Source organism: Bactrocera tryoni, chromosome 5 (assembly GCF_016617805.1).
Source record: "Bactrocera tryoni isolate S06 chromosome 5, CSIRO_BtryS06_freeze2, whole genome shotgun sequence".
NCBI lineage: Eukaryota > Metazoa > Arthropoda > Insecta > Diptera > Tephritidae > Bactrocera > Bactrocera tryoni.
The window spans coordinates 54,134,536-54,144,095 of NC_052503.1; the positions used below are offsets into that span (position 1 = coordinate 54,134,536).

At 34.9% G+C, this 9,560-nt stretch overlaps 1 non-coding gene across 1 annotated transcript; it reads right to left on the bottom strand.

Moving 5' to 3' along the window:
* Window positions 1-1,154: 1,154 nt before the first annotated feature.
* On the bottom strand, window positions 1,155-1,358 carry LOC120779225. The gene has a single exon (XR_005705624.1). It is a non-coding gene; the product is annotated as a small nucleolar RNA U3 (small nucleolar RNA).
* Between the last annotated feature and the right edge of the window lie 8,202 nt (window positions 1,359-9,560).

The following is a 9,560-nucleotide window of genomic DNA, read 5'->3' on the forward strand; positions in this document are numbered from 1 at the left end:
ATAGTGACTCAAGTTATGAACCGTCAACTTCAAAAGAACCGCACTTATTGACAACGTGATTTAAACGATTTAATGTGTAATTTAAATCTGTCTAAAAAACAGGCTGAGCTTTTGGGGTCTAGATTAAACGCTGTACAAAGATTTCTTATTTTCGACGTAGTGACGATGAAAAAAAAAAGGTGCGTGGAGTCCCTACGCGCGGACGAAGTTATACTTCTTAGTGATATTCCAAGAAATACATATAATTTTGTATGAAAGAAAACTAGAAAACTTAAATTCATATTTTATAAATTTATTATGCACATAAAATGAAGAATAAAGCAAAGTCTAAATGAAGGAACTTTAACTAGAAAAGTAGTTCTGTCTCTTCGTTGCGGAAGAGAATATGCAGCGTAATCATCTCTCTTTTGTAATCCATCAACACGCGTTGAAGGCCCAGCCAGAAATCATATTTTCATCACTTATCAATATACTTATTACATGTGCGCGCATTGACTTACATGTTCATACATTCATTTATACTTATGTACATATATTTGCATACATTGCCGAATAATGCACAAGCAAACAAGAAACATACATATGCGTACACATATGAATATGTCACCAACAAAAAATTGATCTTCACAAGTCAATATGGCAGCCAAATTGGCAAAGAACAAGTGTAGTAAATTTTACAACAAAAACGATTTCATTCATGAACGCAGGCGCAAATTCCATAAGCGATCTCGCTTCATTCATAAAAACAGAGGCCGTAACATCTCCTTGAGCATGCCTTTGCCAACAAGTCGTCTTTTCGCGACGATGGCAAAAGCTAAAAATCATAAATTGCACAACTTTCTGGTGCTTCTCGCAAAAATCGGCGTCGATATGTATTCACGATCATACGTATACATACGTACATACATATTTACACATGTTTGTAGGCGAAGCTGCTACAGCGGCAAGGTGACAATCGGCGGCCATTACTTTACTTTTGCCATAGAAATTCTATTGCTAGGAATATGGAAATGACAACGAAATAATGCTAATATGCATATTTCTAAAGGTCATTAATTTCCTTGAAGAAATGAGTGATCCTGAGAAGTATAGTCTTAACTTTTCAACGGCCAACGCAGAGCATTTCAACCAAAAGGAATTTATTCATTATAATCACCACTCAGAAGTCGTTTTATCCGTTGTAAGCAGAACGATTTTCGAAGAAGCATCATTTCTAATATGCCACAAGACAAAATTAGAAATGAACTTCTTAAACCTCACGCTGTCAGATAAAACGATATACTTCGTCATTGCGGGTCGATTTCCAAAAAATGTAAATGAAGACTAACTACAGAAATGATCCTGTAAAGTATAGCCTTAATTTTTCAACGGCCAACGCAGAGTATTTCAACCAAAAGATACGCAAAATAGTTGAGAATTCGCAGAAATGAAAGACAAACGAAAGAAAAAAAAGTATAACTTCAATAATGGTATAATAAGGAAAGAGGTAACAATCGGCGATCCATTGTATATTTCTTTCATGCATAACCAAACCATAATTAGGACAACGCAATACAAGTGTCAATGGTGGTGTTGGTGGTAAGCGCTTGAAAAGTTACGACGAGAACGTAGGTTCGAATCCCAACAGAATTTATTTTTAATTGAATATGTCACCAACCAAAAATTGAAACATTGTTCTACAAAAATGACAGCATAAGCATGGCAACATTGTGTTGTTGGTAGATAAGCCGAGCTGTGCCGAAAAAAACGAACAAACGATCGCCGATTGTCACCGCTTCGCTTGCTGCTCGTACATATTCGCAGACAAGGTTGCGATAGATTCAGGTTGCGCAACCTTGCTCAACCGAACTCGTATAAGAAGTATAACTTCAAAAACCGTACTTTTATGAAAAAAAAATATATATATATATAATATGTCCTTGAAAATACATATGCTAAACTCTCATCTGGATTTCTTTCCGGCAAATTTGGGTGCTGTGAGTGACGAACAAGGTGAGTGGTTCCATCAAGATATTTCTTTAATGGAGAAGCGTTGTCATGGGAAATGGAGTGCAGGGATGCTAGCAGACTATTGTTGGAGACTTAAAAGGGACCTACCGGAAGCCAAATATTCAAGAAAATCATAAGTATCTATTAGATATTAGGAAATAATGCTGTAAGTGTGGCTGAATTGTGTACTTTTTACGAAAATATATGTTTTGATGTCACAAGAAACATTTTTTTTCATTGATATATTATTATTTAGTGGCCCTAGTATATTCAAAATTTAATGTAAATTTTCATGTGACAAAAAAATTACAAATTTGGTGACCAGTGTAATTACTCCTAATTTTTATTTGTATTCTACATAATAGTTATTCGTACCATACTTCTTAAGTTTGCCATTTTATGTAATTTATCCTAAAAATTAACGAAATCAAAAGCATAATATTAAAATATAGTTCGTCAACGGCCAGCAAAGTGTTCACAACGATTCGCTTAGTACCGCATCATCACCATAAGCAGCACATATATAACTGATCAGGATGAACATACGATATATAATATATCCATTTTATCTCGCTAAGGTATTTATTTGAAAACTGCGATAGCTCATGGCCCGATTTCATCCATTTCCATTTTTGGTATCAAACTACCGAATAGTAACTCAATCCGAGGGGTTATTTACAGTCGTAAGTCAGAAAAGTGAATTTTTTGTTATTTTTTGTTAAAATTGATTAAACGCTACTAATTGTTGACTATTGAACAAATGATTTATTTAATCATTGATTACTATAGAATATGAAATTTTCAGAGTTAGTCGCCTATGAACATTAGTTATTAATCAATGACTGTTAGCTATTAAAAACTTAAGCGTCTGTTTTGTATGGACTATGAACTCTTTAGCATTCATTACAATATTGTAATTAACAAAATAATGATTTGCTGACTTTGGACTTAGATATGGAAACAAATTATAAGCTGCATAATTGCATTCACTTGTTTCATACTACAAATTTGTCAACCATGAAAAATGGTAAGTTAAAATTCTAACATGAAAATAAAAATCTAACATACTGTCAAATAAGTACTCGGAAAATCTCATTTTAAATTTCCTCGCTGAGAATATTTCAAGATGTTTTTTCCCAGGTTGACACAACCGTCAGCCACTATTCTGTCAATTTTTATTGCTATGTATCATTTAGTTTGTTTACGGCGTCATTAGGAGCAAGTCAACCTTTTGTGTGCGTTGCGATTTTTACTATGGATAAAAATATTGAACAAAGAGTTTGTTTGAAATTTTGTTTTTCAAACGAAATTTCTTGTTCAAAAACGTTGGAAAGGTTGAAAAAAACATTTGGTGATTCAACCATATCGAAAACTGAAGTTTACGATTGGTATAAATCGTTCAAAGAGAGGCGAGAGGAAGTGAACGATTTGCCACGTTCAGAATGGCCTTCGACTTCTTCAATTGAAGAAAACGTCGACAAAATAAAGGAAATGGTGCTCGAAAATCGTCATTATAGGTTGCGAGAGATAGCCCAAATAATGGACATGTCTCATGAGACCGCATATTTTGGATGATGTTTTGGATATGCGGAAACTCGCAGCGCGATTGGTGCCAAAAGATCTGAATTTTCTTTAAAAAGTGAATTGAAGTAAGCCCACAAAGCGATCATTGCGAACGATTTTTGAACAAATATCATCGAACAACAACCGTACTCTCCAGATATAGCCCCGTGTGACTTTTTCCTGTTTCGGAAACTCAAATTACCACTTCGTGGAACCCGTTTTGATAGCATTAAAGACATCAAAACTAACTCGCAACAAGAAATGAAAGCCATGACGGAATATAGCTTTAAAAAGTGTTTCGATGATTCGATTGTTCGTTAGAAGAAGTGTATTGCCTCAGAAGGGGCCTATTTTGAAGGCGATATAATAAATTTAGATGATTGATAAGTTGTTTGTGTTTTATTTTGAATTTCCGGGTACTTATTTGACAGAATATATATAAATAAAGTTGTATTGACCACCGCTAATACGTCTTGGCGAGCACCGATGCCAAAGCATTAGTCTTAGCGGAATAGTAGGTGATACCGTAACTCAGGAAAGTCCGAAGACAGCTGTCAGTCGCAACGTGAATGTGCTGCGACTTGTGGACGCCACACAGTGGTGCCGCTTCATACAAGCCGCGGCAAAAAATAGAAGGAATCGAGGTAGGGCTTTGAAATTTGGCACACATCTCATATTGCCAAATTAGATGAAAAAAAATTCTGTTAAAATCCGCCCACAACTACGCCCACCTCCCATATAACACAAAAATCAAAAATCATCCTACAGTAACAAAATTTTCTACAGTGTAATATTTTGTAAATATAAGCTTGTCCAGAAAAAATAAAGCAAATCCGCCCACAATTACGCCCACCTCCCATATAATATAATCACAAAAGTTGCAATATTTTCGCTGTTATCACAGCTAGACCGTTAAAAATTGTCAAACGGATTTGAATCAATAAAAATTATTATTTCTCTAAAAATGAAACAAGTCCGCCCACAACTACGCCCACCTCCCATATAACATAACCAATAAATATTCAAACAAGTAAGGAAGGGCTAAGTTCGGGTGTCACCCAACATTTTATACTCTCGCATGGTAAAGTGATAATCGAGATTTCATAATACGTCATTTACATATTTTTCAAATACCGTATTTTTGTAAAGTTTTATTCCGCTATCATCATTGGTTCCTAATGTTTATACTCGTATTATACAGAGAAGGCATCAGATGGAATTCAAAATAGCTTTATATTGGAAGAAGGCGTGGTTGCGAACTGATTTCACCCATATTTCGTACATGTCATCAGGGTGTTAAGAAAATATTATATACCGAATTTCATTAAAATCGGTATAGTAGTTCCTGAGATATGGTTTTTGGTCCATAAGTGGGCGGCGCCACGCCCATTTTCAATTTTTAAAAAAAGCCTGAGTGCAGCTTCCTTGTGCCACTTCTTCCGTTAAATTTAGTGTTTCTGACGTTTTTTGTTAGTCGGTTAACGCACTTTTAGTGATTTTGAACATAACCTTTGTATGGGAGGTGGGCGTGGTTATTATCCGATTTCTTCCATTTTTGAACTGTATATGGAAATGCCTTAAGAAAACGACTCTGTAGAGTTTGGTTGACATAGCTATAGTAGTTTCCGAGATATGTACAAAAAACTTAGTAGGGGGCGGGGCCACGCCCACTTTTCCAAAAAAATTGCGTCCAAATATGCCCCTCCCTAATGCGATCCTTTGTGCCAAATTTCACTTTAATATCTTTATTTATGGCTTAGTTATGACACTTTATAGGTTTTCGGTTTCCGCCATTTTGTGGGCGTGGCAGTGGGCTGATTTTGCCCATCTTCGAACTTAACCTTCTTATGGAGCCAAGGAATACGTGTACCAAGTTTCATCATGATATCTCAATTTTTACTCAAGTTACAGCTTGCACGGACGGACGGACAGACGGACGGACAGACAGACATCCGGATTTTGACTCTACTCGTCACCCTGATCACTTTGGTATATATAACCCTATATCTGACTCTTTTAGTTTTAGGACTTACAAACAACCGTTATGTGAACAAAACTATAATACTCTCCTTAGCAACATTGTTGCGAGAGTATAAAAATTGCTGGAAAAGCAAAACTGTAGACTACAGCTACATGAATTTTATGTTACAACAACAAATTTAATATAAAAGATACACTTAAGTCACAGCGTATTTGGTAACGTTTGAGTTTACTAGCGACTTGATGGCGAATTGCGTTGGTGGAAGTTCACCTAGAAACCGGAAAGGTTATTGAGTTTAAAAGGAAGAGTTTCCATAGGTTTAAATATATAAAATTTATTATTTAGTAAAACAAATAAAAAAGAGTTCTTGTAGTCAATAGCTTCCGGTTTTTAGTCGTATTATACTAGTCAGTATGATATATAATTTTAACTCAAAAAGTATTATTTAGTAGTAAAAAATCCGAAATATGTTTTTTCTTACAAATCCTTAATATTCAGTAGTCATTAGTCCTAGTTCCTATTAATCAAAAAAATAAATTTAAACTCGCATTAAATAATAGTTAGTAAAATTATTGCAGGCGTTATTGAATATTCAATAGTTGGAGTCAACGGCCAACACATTGACTTAGTGTAGTTACCAAAAGTTATTATTTATGTAGGAGAAAAAAAATAAAATCATATGGAGTCCTTGTTTTGAATAACTAATAATCTTTAGTCAATTTAAACTTGACAGTAGACTAAATAATCTTAAAATCAAAAATTAATTACTATTACCAAACACATGAAATTAGATAAAAATCGAAATCAGTACCACATACATCCTTTTGGTAAAAAAAAAATCGGAACTCGCGGTATATATTTGATTTAAATCAAATTATTACGGAAGCTAATCAATCGCTTTTATTTTTTTTTAGTCAATAGCTAATAAACCTTGGTCATTATATAACAGCCAGTAGGTTACAGTTTTTTGTGACAGTAAATTATATTAAAGTCAAAAATTAGTAATTACACATCTGAAATAGAAAGTCATAGTTATTAGCATGTAATCCTAAATATGAAGTCCTAATTCACTTATGACATAGTCACATAGTTAATACCAAATTATTCGAAATTCATTGAATAATAAAATCATGTGTTAGAAGTTGAAAGCAATATAGATGAATATAAATGGTGTAGTTTTGATTCAAAAGTCATACGTCAAAAGTCAAAATCCAATCATGCGTAGTCAGTACCACTAAACTGCCAGCTTCAGTCTTAGATCAGTAGTAATCAGTAGAGGTTTGAAATCAGTTTCGCATAGATATTACTAAACAAGCAGACTTTTTTAGAATTAATTCTGTAGTCATTAGTCAGGATTCAAAAGATCAATTTAACCCAAAATTAAAATATGCGGCGTGTACATTAGCCAAAAAAAGTTGCATATTTAGCATCAACATTAATCCGAAATCTTCTTGTCTTAATACAGTAATCATCGGTCGAAAATCAGGAATCAATTTCGCTCAAAATGCCAAATCATTGGAAATCTTAATTCACTGAATTAGAAAAATTTTCAGATATCAGAAACCAAAAAATAAGTATTATAGTCTAATAGTAATCTGATTTCTTTAGTCTTAATTCCAACTTTTATAGTTCATTCAGTAGTCACCAGTAAGAAATCAAAGCCATGATCCTATAATCAGCTTTAAATACCGGCATCTGTAATCCTAATAACACTCAGTGTTCAGAAATAGGGTTAGTTACTAGAAAAATTAATAAATTAAATTCAATATTAATGTCCTGATCAGGGTACGCTAAGTTTCTAACACCGAGAGGAAAACTTTGGAGACCCTATAAAAAGTTTAACGATCAGCTGGGCGAATTGAGTCGATCTCTCTGTATTCACGAGAACTATTCCTTCAATTTGCTGAGATATCGGTCCAAACATTTTTAATGCAACCATTTCTTCCTAAGAAGCTGCTCGCTTGTCAAACTCATCCATACCAGATCACTATATCACATGGATGCCACAAAACATCGTCCCAAATCAAGTCATTGTCTGGAAAACTTTTTTATTTGAAAAGATATGGCATGTATTATTATGAAAACTATTTTATTCGATCTTTAAATAAATTGTCTTTAAAAGCAACAGTTCAAATTTCAAAGTAATTGCTTAAATTGGACCAATATAGCATATAGTGGCCAAATAAATTTAACGAACAACATCAAGTCCTTGTCTGGAAAGTATTTTATAATAGTTTCAGTGCGACTTACGTCGACGTTTTTCTTGTTTTATTTTAATCAAAATTCCATAAATTTTAAACAATGCGTTGCAAATTTAGTCAGCACTCAATAGCTAATCAGAGACTCGATTGCTCTTCGAATACTAATTTCATTGAAGCTGCTTTCGAATTCAGTTCTCACTCAATAAAATTAAAAATTTAATTGATTTTAACACCCGCCGTGCACTTAGCTACTGTGCAGCAACAATTCAATTGACACTCGCACACATACTCATAAACATAGACAATTGCGGTGTAGTGCTGAGAAATAACGTGGAGAAGCTACCAAAAATTGTCAAACAAGCAATTGTTCTCTTGATATCTGGCTCCTAGTCCCAAAATGCGTTGCTGTGCTTAACAACAGGGTTTCATTGTCGCTGACAAGCAAAAGTCTTTGTGCTGCCAGTGTCGGAGTTAGTGTATGGTGAAGGTGTCGTTGGCTTGTGGCAACTTCTAAATAGAAGCAAAATGCGTACAGAGTACGTGCGCGTTGCGGTTAATGCTAGGAATTGCAAGCTGCACTTGCATACTTTCAAACAAAAATGGGCAAAAAAATATTTACGCAATAAGCAACAGCAACGAAAATGGGGAGCTGAAGTATTTTCCAGCGTTTTGTGTGTCCGTGTGGCGCATATCAGAAGAATTTGCTGCATTGCAAAACAGCAAGTGTGTGAGGCATGAGACGAGAAGCCTCTGTTTGTTTTGAATTTGTGGCAAGTTGCAAGGTGTACATAGTTTTGTGGTGCATACTGTGTACAGAAGATGTAAGTGTTGCACCAACTGATTGGAAGAGTGTACCCAGGCAGTAGAAGGGCTGAAAGACACAAAGTATCAATCATGTTGCAACATTAGCTATTTGATAACGAAAACCATGCAGCATGCTCATAGTAAAGCCGTAAAAAACGTAAGCTTATTTTTTATCAAAATTCCGAAATTTTAAATTGCTGTTACTGTCAACGCATTGTGACACCGACACTTTGTCTGCAACCTAGCGCTAACTACTATACAAAAGTGTCTCCCGACTATATTGCAACATGCCACATGCAATGTCGCAATGCAATACGATTTTTGCTTATTAAAGTGGCAAGGACGCAGATATTGGAATAACTGTGGTGGGTGGTAGGTGCGGCAGCTGCCGAGCTTCTAGTCTGCCACAAACAGGTGCAACAAATGATGTTGCCGCATAATTTAACTCAAACCCACAAGCTTAGAGCAGCAGCAAGCACACAGAGTGCTACTTTACAGCTTTCTTTGAAGGTTGTAATTTTTTGTAACTACACACATACTGGCCCACACGAAACTTGCCACACCACAAAGTAGGGCAATATTATTTTCTATTTATAATCTGCTGGCTCTTGCCGCCATATTACACTCTGAATGCATGTAACTAAAGTGGCAACAGCAGTAAACGAGTACAAATACTCTTATCTGTTGTTGTTGTAGTTTTGCTTTTTACAAACAGCAAGCAATGCGTGACACATCACATCAAATCGCTTGGAATGTATTCATATTATTAAATTCTTATGCAGCTTAGCCCTGTCAGCAGTAATGTTACAAAAGAAAACCAAAAAAAGCAAGCATAAAATGACATTTGAAAATGTCAGCTGTGGCAGTGCCATGAAGTGTAGAAATTTCGAATGTTGTGTAGCTGAGAGTAATTGAAATGAACAACTGAGGACTGGAGGAGACAATTTGAGATGAACAAAAGAGAGGAAGAGTAGTATAGATGGTAATTTTTTGATTAGAACTATATAGTAGTATAACAACAG